Raw genomic sequence first — 15,419 nt, forward strand, 5'->3', positions numbered from 1 at the left:
TGGAAGCCGCCTGTTGAGGCTGTAGCAGCCCAGGCAGGCTGCAGCAGTCTGGCAGCCACCTGTCGTGGCTGCTACATCCTTGGCAGCCACCTGTCGGGGCTGTTGTGGCCTCGGCGCGGGCAGCCTTCGCTGTTTCGGCAGCGGGGGTGGCTCCTTCGGGTGTCCCGGGGCGGCGGAACTTGCATATTGTTTTTTAAAAAAAAAAATTTGAGCCATTTGAAATCAACTTGGCGGACCTTGCATATTGTAAAAAAAAAAAAAATATTTGGCGGTTTTATTTTAAGAGTGTCTAACGGTTTAACACTGACAAAAATTGAGAACTAAATAATTTACCTCCTTATTAATCAACTTCACCCATGCACGTGGCCAATCGACGAAGCTACCTACAGCTTGCCAAAGCGTTGTTATCTCAACCTCCTCTATCGATTCGGGTAGTGGGATGTCTTCGAACCCCGCAACCACTGAATCGATCCCAACCGAGTAATGATGTGGCCCAGCCGTAGCACCCGTCGTCGGTTGGGCACTACCATACGCCACCAAACACAACGCCATACTATTTGCATGCCCCGGAGCTAGAAGTGCACACCGGGTGTCTTCCTACACAAGTATATATATAAAAAGAAGATAGTTAAATAGGACTTTTACAACAGCATAGATAGTATAACAAAATTCATTAAGGTAGAGGGTTACAAACACCTGTAACTCTGGAAATTCATGCGGTGTTGGATTTTCAAGCTCCCTCGAGTCCGCATGTGTAGGAGTAGGAACCTGCAACAGTACATCAATCATTGAACCTCAAATCTCAATTAACTCAGTATTTTAAAACTTTTAATAACCCAATTGATTTTACCTCAGGTGGCACATCTTCACCACGTATCTCATCTCCTCCATGTCTATCACCTTCTCCTTGTCCTTTTGGTTCAGAACATGAGTCGACCGGGGTACTTGTGAGGAACGGAAAAGTCAGTAATTTCATCAGCTTCGCCCAAGCATTCAATTCACCAACTAACTCGTTGCGTACTTGTTCCTTAATTGATGCCACCTTGGCATCCAACTCCCCCGGTGAGTTAACACTGGCTCGAGATCTACCCGATTTTGTGTATTCGGGACCCATCACCTTATTCCATCCAAGCAATGACCCTCCCGAACCTACTACTCGTCCTAGATGGTATGGCCTTCCCAAAGCCATGATGAAAGGGTCATTCTCCACACTTGGTTCAAATTTGCCCTCCACCATCTCTTGAGTGTGCTCAAGCTATAGCATAAGGAAAAATGATGTCAATAAAACAGTTAATGGTTTGTACAGTGATTTAGATGAAAAAGTGACTTAATTTCAACAATTCATCGGTAACTTACAAGCTTATCCGCCAGTTTTTTGGCTTCCGGACCCTTGATGACCCATTTTCCGGTTTTCTTATCAAACAAATGAAGAGAACAAAAGAAATCACCGGCACGACTCACCAATGTAGTGATCGTGGAACTAGAGGGTTCCTTCGATGCCACTAGAAGCGCTTTAGGGTATAAACCCGAACCGACCCACTCAGGTCTCTTTTCACCAAAAGTCTTAGGACCCATACGATGGACGTATTCCTTCTTTTCTACATTTGCTTGATTTTGCTCTCGAAGTTCCAACAAAACAAAAAATGTTAGTCTCATTACTACAAAAAGTGTCAAGCTATTATTCAATTGAGATCAGATTTACACAAACTTACAATGGCTTTCTTTTGACTCTTCATTCTAACGAACTCTTCCCAATCATCTTTTGACACGGTCGACCATATTTGCCACGGGAGACGGTCATTCTCTTTGGCATTCTTCTTCTTTGTTTGCACCTTCTTCTTCTTGTAGATCCACCGATTAGTCAACTTGGTCTTAAAGCCTCTGAATCTTTCCGCTAATAAAGATTCAAACACCCTTCTCTTCTCGGGATCATTAGGAATAGAAAACAGCCTCTGCAAGCACAAATTAAAACCGATTATTAGTTTCTATTTAGTAACAACCATAAGGTTAAGGTATCTTAAATTGTCTAAATGTGCCAAAAACACACTTACCCTTGTATTATCCCAAAATGCTTGAATCAAACCCGGAGGTACTTGCCGCATTACAAGTGTAATGGGGATTTTCCGCGAACATATGCCAACTTGATTAGCATATTGTCGACGCCATTTGGGCCCGGGTTGGCCTTTGTTGTCATACTCCAAGACCATGGAACCGTCCGGTTTCTTAAAGCTTCTCGTCGGACCCCTTCTTTTTCTTTGAGCCGGTGCCTTCCCCCCCCCCTTCACCACCTGTGTTGTTTTCATCTTGTCCTTGGCCTTGACTTTCAGGAGTCGGGTTCTCACCAACAATCTCACGTGTTATATTTTCAATGGCCCATGCACGTTCAGCTGAAATTTCTAAATCGTCAAGCCTATGCTCGAACTCATCTTGAGCCTGATCCTCTGGCTCACCCAAGTCATCCTCCTTATTCACATCGTAAGGCACATCACTATCATCCTCGTACTCGTCCTCATACTCATCATCGTCAATGTCCTCTACCAAATGAGGATCATGATCGTCCGCCATGAGATATAAGCACCTGTCAAAGCAATCATAAAACAATATTAGTGTATAGTAAAGTATATGCATGATAGTTATTATGGTTATGTAGAAGCTATTTAATCCATTTTCACCTACTTATTATGGTCCTATAACCTTGTATATGCATGATAATGAGTACAAAATGGCAATTTCAATCTACATATGGAAAATAGGTTGTTAGAATGAATAAATGTTGGTTCATACACAAAACAAAGGAGTTGGGTTAAGTAGAAGCTATTTATGCTAGTTTCACCTACTTATGGTCCTATAACCTTGTATATGCATGATAATGAGTACACTTAGGAAATTTCAAACTACAAACATGTTAAATATATTGAATGTAGGTTGTTAGAATGAATAAATGTTAGTTCATACACAAAACAAAAGAATTGGGTTAAGTAGAAGCTATTTAAGCCAATTTCACCTACTTATGGTCCTATAACCTTGTATATGCATGATAATGAGTACACTTAGGCAATTTCAAACTACAAATATATAATTTTGGCATACTTATGCTCCTATATACATGATAACTAAACTATATTTGCAATGAAACCATTACTAACTTTTTATAAAACTACCTCATTCTGAAATTCCTTTGTTGTGGTCTGATAGCATATAACCTGCTTCGTTGTCTATGTCATTTAGTACAACAGGTCTAGGAACAGTGAAAGGTGCTGAATCATCAAACGCATCATATTCTTCCTCATCCTCAACATCTCCAATGCCTAGGATTCTTCTTTTGCCAGCTAACACTATAGGCCATTTTGAATCCATTGGGTTAGTTACGTAGAACACTTGTTTAGCTTGAGATGCAAAGATAAATGGTTCCGCACTATCATTCAAGTGGCCAAGATCTACAAGAGTAAAGTCGTCATGTTTGACGTTACGCCTGATATTATCAACCCACTTACACTTGAAAAGAGCAACCGTGAAGTCACAATAATAAAGCTCCCATATTTCTTGAATTCGACCATAGTATGACAACTCTGCATCGACAGGTGAATTATCCTTAGAACTTGCAAACTCTCTTGACGATGCCACAAGAGTTACATCACTGTTTTAGGTGGAGGAAGACTTCAAATCACGAGCCTCGGTCCAAAAAGTGTACCCATTGATGTCATATCCCTCAAATGAACGTACATCATCCCTAGGACCGTATGCAAGCCACCGTACTGTATCGGTCACATTAGTATCATTCAATCCACTCATTACTTGATCATGAAACCAATCAACAAATTTCTTATTATGCAACTGCATAAGTGCCCTTTCACCTTTGGATGGAAATTCGGCACGCAAACTAGCCTTGTGCTCGTCTAAATATGGGTGCACATCTGAAACATGGTGCAACACATAAAGGTGTGCTTGTAAGAACTGATCTCGGTCTGGTGACATTTGTTTCGACCCAATTGTGCCATGACCATCAAGTCTACCTTCATGTCGAGAAGTAGGAAGACCAATAGGTTGAGCAAGGGCTATGTAGTCCGCCACAAAGTTACCTATCTCCTCACCCACTGTCCCTTGCATTATACTTCCTTCAGGGTGAGCTCAGTTCCGTACTTTATCTTGTAATGTACCCATGTGTCTTTCAAAAGGGTAGCACCACCTCATGAACACTGGACCGCACAACTTAATCTCACGCACCAAATGAAGAACCAGATGAGCCATTATGTCAAAAAATGATGGTGGGAAATACATCTCAAATTTGCACAAAGTCACAACCACATCTGCTTGCAAAGCATCTAGTGTACAAGGATCAAGAACTTTGCTACAAATTGTATTGAAAAACGAACAAAGGCTTGTAATCGCTTCCCTCACGTGTTTCGGTAGAATACCACGGATTGCAATCGGTAGGAATACTTGCATCAGAATGTGATAATCATGGGATTTCATACTTGTCAACTTCAATTCTCCATTTAAGGTTACAAATATTTTCATGTTAGATGAGTAACCTGATGGAATCTTACCTTAATGCCGTACAGACATGCACAAAACATACGTTTCTCTACCCTTGACAATGTATAGCAAGCCGGGGGTAAATAATTCTTTTCATCCTTCCCTTTACCCTTAACTTTCTTCTTTGACGCATCTTTGGCCTTTCCCTTTCCCTTGCTCTTCTCCTTCCCTTTTTTCGAAACATTTCCATCTTCTATTCTCGGCTCCATCCCCTTTCTAACCTTTTCTTGAGGCAACAATTCTGGACGAATTCCCATCTCTTTCAAATCTAACCGTGCATCCTTTCCGTCCTTTGTTTTTCCTGGGATATTCATAAGCGTCCCCAAAAGAGCATCACACACATTCTTCTCTATATGCATCACATCAAGACAATGCCTAACGTCATGTTCTCTCCAGTACGGAAACTTCCAAAAGATTGATTCTTTCTTAAACAGAGCAGCTGAGACCACAGTTTTTTCTGATTTTCCAAAAACCGTTCGTATCCCTTTCACCCGAGCACTAATCTCAGCACCAGTCAATGGTCTAGGCGTAGTATCCTCTTCCACGGTTTCATCGAAAGCCTTTTTCTACCTACGGTACGGGTGATCACGCCTAAGGAACCTTTGAGTCCGTAGGTAGACATCTTTGTGAGAATGAGTTAGGTATACGCTTGATGTGTCATCAATACATATGGGGCATGATTTTTTCCCTTTGACCTTATACCCACACAAGTTGTCATATGCAGGGAAGTCATTCATGGTCCACATAAGGGCTGCACGCAATGTGAACATCTCGTTCTAATGAGCATCGAAAACGGAAACCCCTTCGTCCCACATCTTTCTCAAGTCGTCAATAAGCTGCGCCAGGTAAACATCTATGTCGTTTCCAGGTTTCTTAGGACCAATTATTGGCAATGAAAGCATTACATACTTACGTGTCATGCACAGCCAAGGAGGCAAATTATAAATCACTAAAAGTACCGGCCATGTGCTGTGTTGGGTACTAAGAGTGCCAAATGGATTCATCCCGTCCGTGCACAACCCAAGCCTTTAATTTCTGACTTCATTACCAAATTCCTCAAACTTCAAATCAATGTTCTTCCACTGTGGAGAGTCAGCTGGATGCTTCAGCATTCTGTTTTTCTTTCTTCCCTCTGCATGCCACCTCAAGTTTTTAGCGTCTTTTGGTATTGAGAACAGACGCTTAAACCTTGGAATAATGAGAAGATACCACAACACCTTAGCAGGAGGTCCCTCCGTGCCAGGATTGCAACTCATGCGCTTGTACCGCGACCGCTTGCATCGTGGACACTCCTGCAGTTTTTCATACTCATTTCGATACAAAATAAAGTCATTAGGACATGCATGTATCTTCTTATACTCCAAACCAAAGGGACACATGAACTTCTTTGCGTAATAATAAGACTTAGGAATTTCATTCCCATCAGGCAACATATCACTTAATGCGGTCAACAAAGAAGTAAAACTGATGTCCGTCCACCCATGCTTAGACCTAATGTTGAAAAGTGTTAGCACGGCCGATAGTTTGGAGTATTTTTTGCACCCGGGATACAAAGGCTTTTTGGAAGCTTCCGATAATAATTTAAACACTTCACCTTCAACACCATGCAACATCTCATCCACTTGTTCATCCTCGACCTCATCCGCCTGATCTTCATCGGCTCCATCCTCACCATTATTAACAATATAAACACGCACATCATTCCGATCAAGATCCCCACTGTACTCTCCACTTTCTCCGTGCCAAATCCACACATGGTATAATTGCCTAAACCCACGACATAATACATGATCTCTAATGATTTCAACACTATCGACCACATTCACATTATTACAATTAACACAAGGACAATAAAGGCCTTTGCCTCCCATTTTGCGTTGATAAGCTAAAGCCCTCTCGGAAAACTCTTGAACCCTATTCCAAAATTCCAATGTATCGAGTCTACCATACATCCAATCACGATCCTTCTCCATTTAGTAAATTGTCTCTAAACATATATATCACCATATAATTATAATGTGTAAGTGCTACATATTTTATGTAAATCAAATTCAAGTACAAAACGTGAATATACCATTCATATAGTGAAAAATGCATGTTTCCAAAGGGTCCTTATCACTCCAACCTAACCCATCCTTGAATGTCTACTTTCACTAGTGAATGTATGTCAACTTTCCAATTTTAAGGAAAATCCGGCAGCATTTCCCCCTAGTTCTCCAAGTACACGATGTAGATAATTAATTACCCAAATATGTACCCAGAGAACATAGTGAGGAAATGGTAAGCCAAGATGTTCCTTAAAATCGAAAAGAAAACATACATTCACTACCTAAGTGAGAGTACACATTCAAGAACAGTCCCAACCGGGGACTATTTAAGACTTTCTCCTAATGAGAAATACTTGAACGGGTATCTAGGAATATGATGATGCAAGTATTCTATATATTGTTGTATTTATTTGCAATTAAACAATACACAAGTTGCAATTTCATGAATAAACTTTTATTAAATGGATAAATAGAAAGAAATATAGCTAAGTAAAGTTTATAAGTCATACCAATATAGCAATGCAACTACCCACTTGAGCTCAATATGTAGTCCTCAAGCTAATTAAACTCGTGCTTGAATTCATATATGAATCTATATATTAAAAAAACAAAAATTAGCAACGTCACTAATTATCTAATTAATATATTCACAATTCTCTAATGTATTCACAATTCTCTAATGTATTCACAATTCTCTAATGTATTCACAATTCTCTAATTTATTCACAACTAATTAGGTGGCAATATCACTATTTATTTCTCTAATATATGCATAATTCTCTAATTTAATCATAATTCTCTAAATTATTCACAAATCTCTAATGTAATCACAATTCTCTAATTTATTCACAATTTTCTAATTTATTCACAACTAATTAGTAGCAAGGTCACTAATTCTTTAATATATTCACAATTACCCATTAAAATAACCTAAAATTACACATTAAAATATTATGATGCAGAAATCATGTTTAAATTGTTATTATGATATTCCTAGTATCATGTTTAGGGAAAAGGTTATAATATCAAATATGGTTATTATGATTCCTGCGATGCTTCCTATTCTCTTCCTAATATTCACGATTGTTAGTATCATGTTAAGGTTAAAGATTTGATTTTTAATGCTTAGTGACATGCTAGGGTTTGTTATTAATCTTGGTAGTATCATGCCTGGGATCTTGCTATTATTATTATGCTTTAATATTAACATGAACATGATTATGATTATAATTGTTATAATCGTTATGATGATTATGAATATTTTTATTATTTTGATGATGATTATTTTATTTATGATGATATTATTGTTATGATGATTATAATTATATTTATGATAATTTATTTATTATTATGTTGCTTGATGATATTTATTGTTATTGCTGGATCACACCTTTTATGCATGTTTAAAGGGAATTTGATACTTGTAATCAAGCTTAATAAGATAATTAATAATCTTTTTTAGGGTTAATTCGATTATAATTTCAAGTGATCGCCAATAATAGTTTGTTTGTGCATTATATTCAACCAACACAGATAAACAGGTTTAGGGTTAAACTTATTGATTGCGTGTTAATCAGAAAGCGCACATGAATACGATCAGAATAAAGTAGAGGCCTATTATTAGGGCAGGTTCAATCTCTTTTAGGTTGGATTTGTACCTTCATCCCCGAACCCTTATTTGGTTCTAGACCTTTTGGAGTTGACGATCTCTTGGATCGTTAAGGGGTGTAACCTTCACCCTGTGAACGGTTTACAAGTTCCTAAAAAACTTGTTGGCGACTCTATTGCTCAATCTTCTTTCCCTTTGGACACCACCGTACTTTAGTGTATGATCACAGTGGGGTTCAAGCTAGGGGTTTAACGCTTGAAATTATTTCCTACAGACGCCAACTATTGGCGCCTGACGCCAGAGCCTGGCGCCAAACGCTAAGTGTAGTGCCTGGCGCTACACCAAAACGCGTGGCGCCAGCTTGCCTCATCGTACGCGCTTTCTAAAAAACCGCGTTTTAACTTGATTCGAGTCTGCTAATGAATTTACGGTTTCCTTATCTTTTTCTAAAATATTCATTTATTCCTCCCTTTTAATTAATATAGCTATTATATTAATTTTATTATTTTTCTGATTTTATTTGGACTAACTTCCAAGTTTTTTTTTTATTTTACTTTTCCTTTTTTCATTTTTCATTTTGGAGGAGAAAGTCGGATACCCTCCATCAACAATAAAAATGACGGAATTTTTGCGCAAATTTTTTTTTTCACATTTCCTTGCACACACAAACATGCACATAATAATAATAATAAAAAAATGAAAAACATGATAAAATAGGAATAAACTCATAATAGTATGTATATACAAAACCTGTCTAAAAAATGAGTCTAACTAAAAGGCAAAGTTCTATACAAAGTCAAAATAAATAAATAAAAAGCATAGGAATAAGCTACGGCGCCGGGGGACGTATACCCATCATCTCATAAAACTCCGCCGTACGAGGAGTAACCACTCCACCAGCTCCGGCTCTAGCACCAGCTCCAGTTCCCGCGGGAGGAGGAAAGCTCAACACAGGACCCGTCCTCCAAAGATCAACCGGAGGCTGAGGTTGCGGACGCTGCTGCGATGACGAGCCAACCTCGTACATCCCACCACCTCTAAGAGCCGAGGTAGCCTATCCCTGGCCTACCGGCGCAGCATGTGCACCCTCAGAGGAAGAGCCTGAGCCCTCTACTGCCTCGGTACGAGCAGCCTCAGAATGACCGTCCCAACCTCGCGAACCAGTGCGGCGACGTCTCGAGATAGACCTCGCTGAATCCCTCCGCGCCTCTGGCCTCGTGCGGGTACGAGAAGGAATGGGCTGACCCTGCAAAAGAAATTAAAATTAGAAACAGGCAAAATAGAAGCGGTAATACAAAAACATATGAAGGGAAGACTACCTCCTGAATGGCGTCGTCTCGACGGCAGGTAGCCACGTTCCTCATCCGGACAAGCTGGCTCCGGAAGGCATCTATGCATCGTGCCATCGCCGAAACCACCTCACGTGAGAACTTTCAAAGAAATAAGTCAGTAAACATGCATAACATATATGGACAAAATTTGCAAATAAACAAGCTTACCCGAGTCTGGTGGCGAGGAATCGACCGCTCCACAAAGCGCTCGTCCTCAGGAGCTGGAAGAATCATCTCCTCAATCGGCCCATATGTCCCCTGATAATGGATAGACATACGGGGTGGCACGAACTCAACAGCATCATCCTGATAAGGTAAAACAAAATCAGTAAAGCATTACTTGGGGGCTACTTAACTTAAGATAAAAGCTGAAAAATCGTACCGCCACATCCTCAGCAGGTACAGGAACAGGAGCTAACAACGGCAGTAGCTCCTCCCTATAGCATCGCCCAGGGATCGTGTAAGATCGACAAGGGGTACCAGCTCCCTCTGACATACTCACCAACCTCGTGGCGTTAAACATGTGACGTGGTGGAGGAGTAGGAACCACAAAGGTGTCTGAGGAATGCTGAATAGCAACACTCTCTCCAAGATACACAGTCGCTCCGTAGGTCCCTAAGAAATAGCGATGCTCAGCAGAATACTGCGCGGCTAACCCAGGGACTGCCAGGTCGACCCACGGTCGGTACAACACCTCAGGCACCTGCAAAGAGCGGCAATAAGGAAAGAATCTATCTAAGGCATCACAAAATGTCAAATAAGAAAAGAATCATACCGAGATGATCCAATCTCAGACATAGGCAGTGGACATCCCCACACGGCAGCTGCCCCAAGAAGCACTAACTGGAAGCCTGCGTGGCGACGGTCTCGCCGGCGCAGCTGAGGGGAAGTTCTCGTAGAACCAGATCTACAAGAAGCTAAAGTTATCAGCAAGTGCTAACTAAAATTTGAAGCTAAACTTTATAGGGAATAAAGGATACCTCTACAACCCTCCAAAATCCGGACAGAGCAACACTCGATCCAAAGGACCGATGTCGACACGAGTCCTGCAACGCTCGAATGAAATCAGCATAGTCCAAGTTGGCCCAGTCATAAGTCCTGATCCGGTGTAGATCGCGGACGGCAGGAAGGTAGTAAAGCAGCGCCCTACTACCCTTGTCAGGGGAGAACGTCCCTGACAGCAAGATAAGGGCAAAGATGCGCACCCGCTGCTCTCAGGTAGTTGCATCATCATCAAAAGCCGCTGCTAGGGTCGAGCGACGAATCCCCTAGCGCTGAACTGAGTCGACCCTACCTCAGCTTGAGCCCGAATAGCAATCGGACCCAACAGCTCCTCGACCTTAGGAGAAAAGACGTCGATCCCGCTATCGAACGGCAGTGGCACGGAGCTAAAATCCAGTCCTATGATGAGGCTGAAGTCGGTAGGAGTGACCATCATCTCACCCTAGGGGAAGTGAAAAGTATTGGTGGTGTCCTAAAAGAACTCCACCAGAGCACGAACTACATGGTGACCCCCGCTAGAGGAAACCATTGCCTCGGAGGTCTCAAACAGCGCAGTAAGACCGCAAGACTCCCATAGAAGTCTCGTCTGATCATCTCTGGCAATGTACATCTTGTACAAATCACCCAAGCCGTCACAACCGGAACCATGACAGCGTGTCCTCCCGACTGTGATGCCCCGTCTCACCCTCTCAGAGATATGGTGGACGGGAGAAAAGTATAAGGTCCGCTCATCCCACTCAGGGAGTCGGCTAAGCGAAGTTGACGGTTCAGCATCGTCCTCTACGGGCTCATGCTCCCGTCGAACGTCTCGGGACCGTGAACCGGAACCTCGCTGTCTAGCCATGCTACATTGTGCAGAATTATCATAAATTAAGGTTCTATAGTATCTGAGGTTCGCCTAGCCGCATGATAATATGTTCGCAAAAAAAAAAAAAAAAAAAAAAAAAAAAAAAAAAAAAACCGAGTACGTAGCACTAAAACAGAGCACAAATTCAAATTGAGCATAACGGCATTTTTCAAGCAATCAAACAATTTATTGCAATACTATAGTAATTATTGTGACAAATTGGACAAGAATTGCTAGCAAAAACATCAAGAACAAGCCACATTGTATTCTCGACCTTAAGAGGTTCAACAATGGTGATTCGTTCATTTCTTCACCAAATTGAGTCAAACAAGTCTCAAATTACTCCCAAGGAAATATATAAACATAAAAAAGCAATTTCATGGCATAAAATTTGATAAACAAAGAGAATTAAGAATTCTAAATTTCGAATTTTCAAGAAATTCGGGAATAAACACATGTAAAATTCATTAAAACCGGTGTGAGTTTGAAGGAAACTTACATAGATCGGGAAAATGGATGGAATGAGCTTTGATTTGCAACAAATATGAGCGAATTTGGTTGAGAAACGAGCAAGAACGGATCAAATGAAGTTTTGAGAATTCTCAAGCAAGAAACACGAGCAACAACAGCGGAAATGAAGAAGAGAAGGGTATTTAAGGAAAACCCGACTCTAGCGCCAAGCGTCAAACCTTAGCGTCAGTCGATAAGCTTTAGCGCCTGGAGCTAGCTCCAGCGTCTGGCACTACAGCCAGATAAGTGGCGCTGATGTTATTTCAGCGGCGCCAGAACATTTAGCCACTCAGTACGGTTGTTCCAGCCTTTTGCAATATATTTTGGGTTCCTTGGTACGCCAGTTAGCCCCTCTAAGCAATTTGATAAGATTTTTAGTAATCGACTTGATTACAGAAAGTGATCGACCTGATGAAGGATCGCCTCACTTAGCTTAAAGCGCCTAAGAATTGGCTCATCGCGGAAGGCACCGACATACTGGTTCATAATTCAGCAAAAGGCACAAACATACAGGTTCAAAGTAGTAAAAGCGCCGACATACAAGCATAGCGGAAGCAAAGTTCAAGCGAGCTTTTAAAGATCGACAAGCGGAGGTCTTCGGTAATTTCCTTTGGAAAATTATCGCAATAAATGAGGATAGCTTCAAGCGAGGATATCTTCGGCAGCGTTCTCTAGCTTGCGGAGAGTTGTCACAAACAACTGAAGGTGATTTCAAGTGAAGTTGTCTTCGATCGTGTTCCCTAAGATGTGGAAGATGGTCACAAAGCGAAAGAGGATCGTTTCAAGCGAAGCAATCTTCGCTATTGGAGGCAGTTACAAGCGTAGCAGTTTTCAAGCGGGATGGCATTCTCTAACTTGCAGGAGGTCATCAAAACAGTAATACAACAGCAAATCGGTTACTTTCAGAGACGTGTGCTCGACGGTGCAAGATACGCGTTTCTTAACTCTCTTATATATTTAAATAACACTAGTTTGCAGGTATCGACATTACAAGAGTGATTTAGGATCGCAGAAAGTTCTGAATCATTCTCCGTCCCTATCGATACTTTGACTTTTGTTTTTGAAACTTGCGATTCTCCAAACTCAGTCAAAGTGGGGGCTTCTATAGACACCCATTTGTGTCTCCCCAAAACCAAACCCAGTGATGAGTACCTTTCGCGTCGAATCATAATCGAATGAAGTGAAAGTGTTGAAGGTTTAGTGTTGCGGATAGTTTTAATTTCTTTTCTCTTCTCTCTGTTTTTGAAAACTTATTTTAAGAAAACAGTCAATCCATTTTGATTGGTCCATGATATGGGTCCAATATTAGTGTAGTTGGATGGGGCTTGACAAGAGCTTTCCAACAATATATTATAAGCCCAATTCCGATGAATATTGAGGAAGTTATGGCCAAATTACTGAACTGGGCCCGGTTTGAGCCTTATATGCGGCCCAATGATCTAGAGGAGGGCCTAATATAGATTTAGCATTCCTAATGCAATTAGGAATGGTTTTAGTCTTCTAGATTCTTCTAGAAGGTTCTTTTCATTCCTAATTCAATTAGCATTGATAAATTGACTTTTGTTGACTTTTTAGAGTTTTAATCAGAATAAAAGAACGTTTTTTAGGAAAATACGATTTTATCCTCCTGTACGCCAATTTCTATCTGAGTTTAAGAAAACGCGTCAAAAGCTTAGTTTGCGCCAAACGCCAGCATTAGCGCCTGGCGCTAAGTTTGGCGCCTGACGCTAGCCTTAGCGCCTGGCGCTAATGTCAGCGTCTAGCGCCAACCCTGGTTTTACAAATCAGAACTCTGTTTTGATTTTTTATCTTTTTTGTTGATTTTCTTTATAAATAGCTTCCTAAAAACCCCGTTTTCATTCACCAACTCTCATCAAGATTCTCTTGATTACTCTCTCTCTCTCTTTTCTAAACTAGCTTTTTTCACAAATACAAAAATTCCGCATTCATTAGATTTAGAAACACCTAGCCATATTCGAAGTTGCCTTCGCCCAAGACGTGAAAGGTTTTAATTTCTGAGGGTTTGGTCCCAAATCTCTCTTTCAATTATTTAACTTAATTATTGTTTATTATTTTCCTTGAAGTTACTAACGCGTGTATTTTGTTATTAGAAAGAGGTACGAGGCATCCAAGTAAGTGCTTTAATGGTTTAATTGATGTTATGTAGAAATCATTTTTAGGTTGTTATTATGGTTCCCAGTATCATGTCTAGGGTAATTTTAATGTCAATTATGATTTCTATGATGCTTCCTATGTTCTTCCTAATATTTAATCATGTTAGTATCATGTTAGGGCTAAATATATGATTTTTATTGTTTAGTGACATGCTAGGATTTGTTATTAATCTTGTTAGTATCATGCCTAGGATCTTGCTATTATGTTTTAACATGATTATTATAAGTTGTAATTATTATTTATTATTTATTGTTATTATGTTGCTTGATCACGCCTTTTATGCATGTTTAAAGGGAATTGGTACTTGTAATCACGCTTATATAAGATAATTAATAATCTTGTTTAGGGTTAATTTGATTATAATTCAAGTGATCGCCAATAATAGATTTATTTGTGCATTAAATTCAACCAACATAGATAAACAGGTTTAGGGTAAACCTAATGATTACATGTTAGTCAGAAAGCGCACATAAATACGATCAGAATAAAGTAGAGGCCTATTATTAGGGTAGGTTCAATCTCTTTTAGGTTGTATTTGTACCTTCATCCCCGAACTACTAGTCATGGTTCCAGACCTTATGGAGTTGACGATCTTCTGGATCGTTAAGGGGTGTAACCTTCACCTCGTGAACGGTTTATAAGTTCCTAAAAAAAACTTGTTGGCGACTCTTTTGCTCTAGCTTCCTTCCCTTTGGATGCCACCTTACTTTAATGTATGATCATAGTGGGGTTCAAGCTAGGGGTTAACGCTTGAAATATTCGCTACGGGTAGCACTACCCATTAACATTTTTCGTTCAATTAAGACGTTATCGGAGTTCACTTTTTTCACTTTTGCCTCCCAATTAACCCTCCCAATTTGTATAAAGGTTTTAATTTACCTTAATTAAACTAATTAAGGTTTTAATCATTATTTATTTTAGGGTTCATGAGTGTAATATTATTTGGGGATTTTAATTTCTAAGGTTTGGGGGTTTAATTGAATTGGGGTTTTTGCTTATTTTAGCATTAATTGACCATTGTAATTGAAAAAAGTAAAAAATTGGGCCAAAATAACATTTTAATGGGACGAAAAATGTTAGTGGGTAGGGCTATCCAAATTTTTCCAAATTTGCGGGTAGCTCTAAACAAATAAAAAAAATGGGTAATTGTTCACAAATCACCCTATCTTGCGAGTAGTTCTAGACAAATTTTCCTGGTAAAACTAAGACCAAAAGCATAAAACTAAGCATTTATTAAGCATGAAAGCCATGAAAAGAAAGTGAAAACAACCTAAATGCTCATCAAATGGGTGCCATTTATGACACCCATCATAATGTTACATTTTCAATAAATAGTTTTGTTAAAGCTATCTTTCCATGCA

At 40.0% G+C, this 15,419-nt stretch overlaps 1 long non-coding RNA gene across 1 annotated transcript; it reads right to left on the bottom strand.

Moving 5' to 3' along the window:
• Positions 1 to 551: 551 nt before the first annotated feature.
• LOC110740261 lies at positions 552 to 889 on the bottom strand. The gene is made up of 3 exons (XR_002515000.1): positions 851 to 889; positions 697 to 768; positions 552 to 597 (listed from the first exon to the last, which is right to left on the bottom strand). It is a non-coding gene; the product is annotated as an uncharacterized LOC110740261 (long non-coding RNA).
• Positions 890 to 15,419: the final 14,530 nt, after the last annotated feature.

Source organism: Chenopodium quinoa, unplaced genomic scaffold (genome assembly GCF_001683475.1).
Source record: "Chenopodium quinoa cultivar QQ74 unplaced genomic scaffold, ASM168347v1, whole genome shotgun sequence".
Lineage (NCBI taxonomy): Eukaryota > Viridiplantae > Streptophyta > Magnoliopsida > Caryophyllales > Amaranthaceae > Chenopodium > Chenopodium quinoa.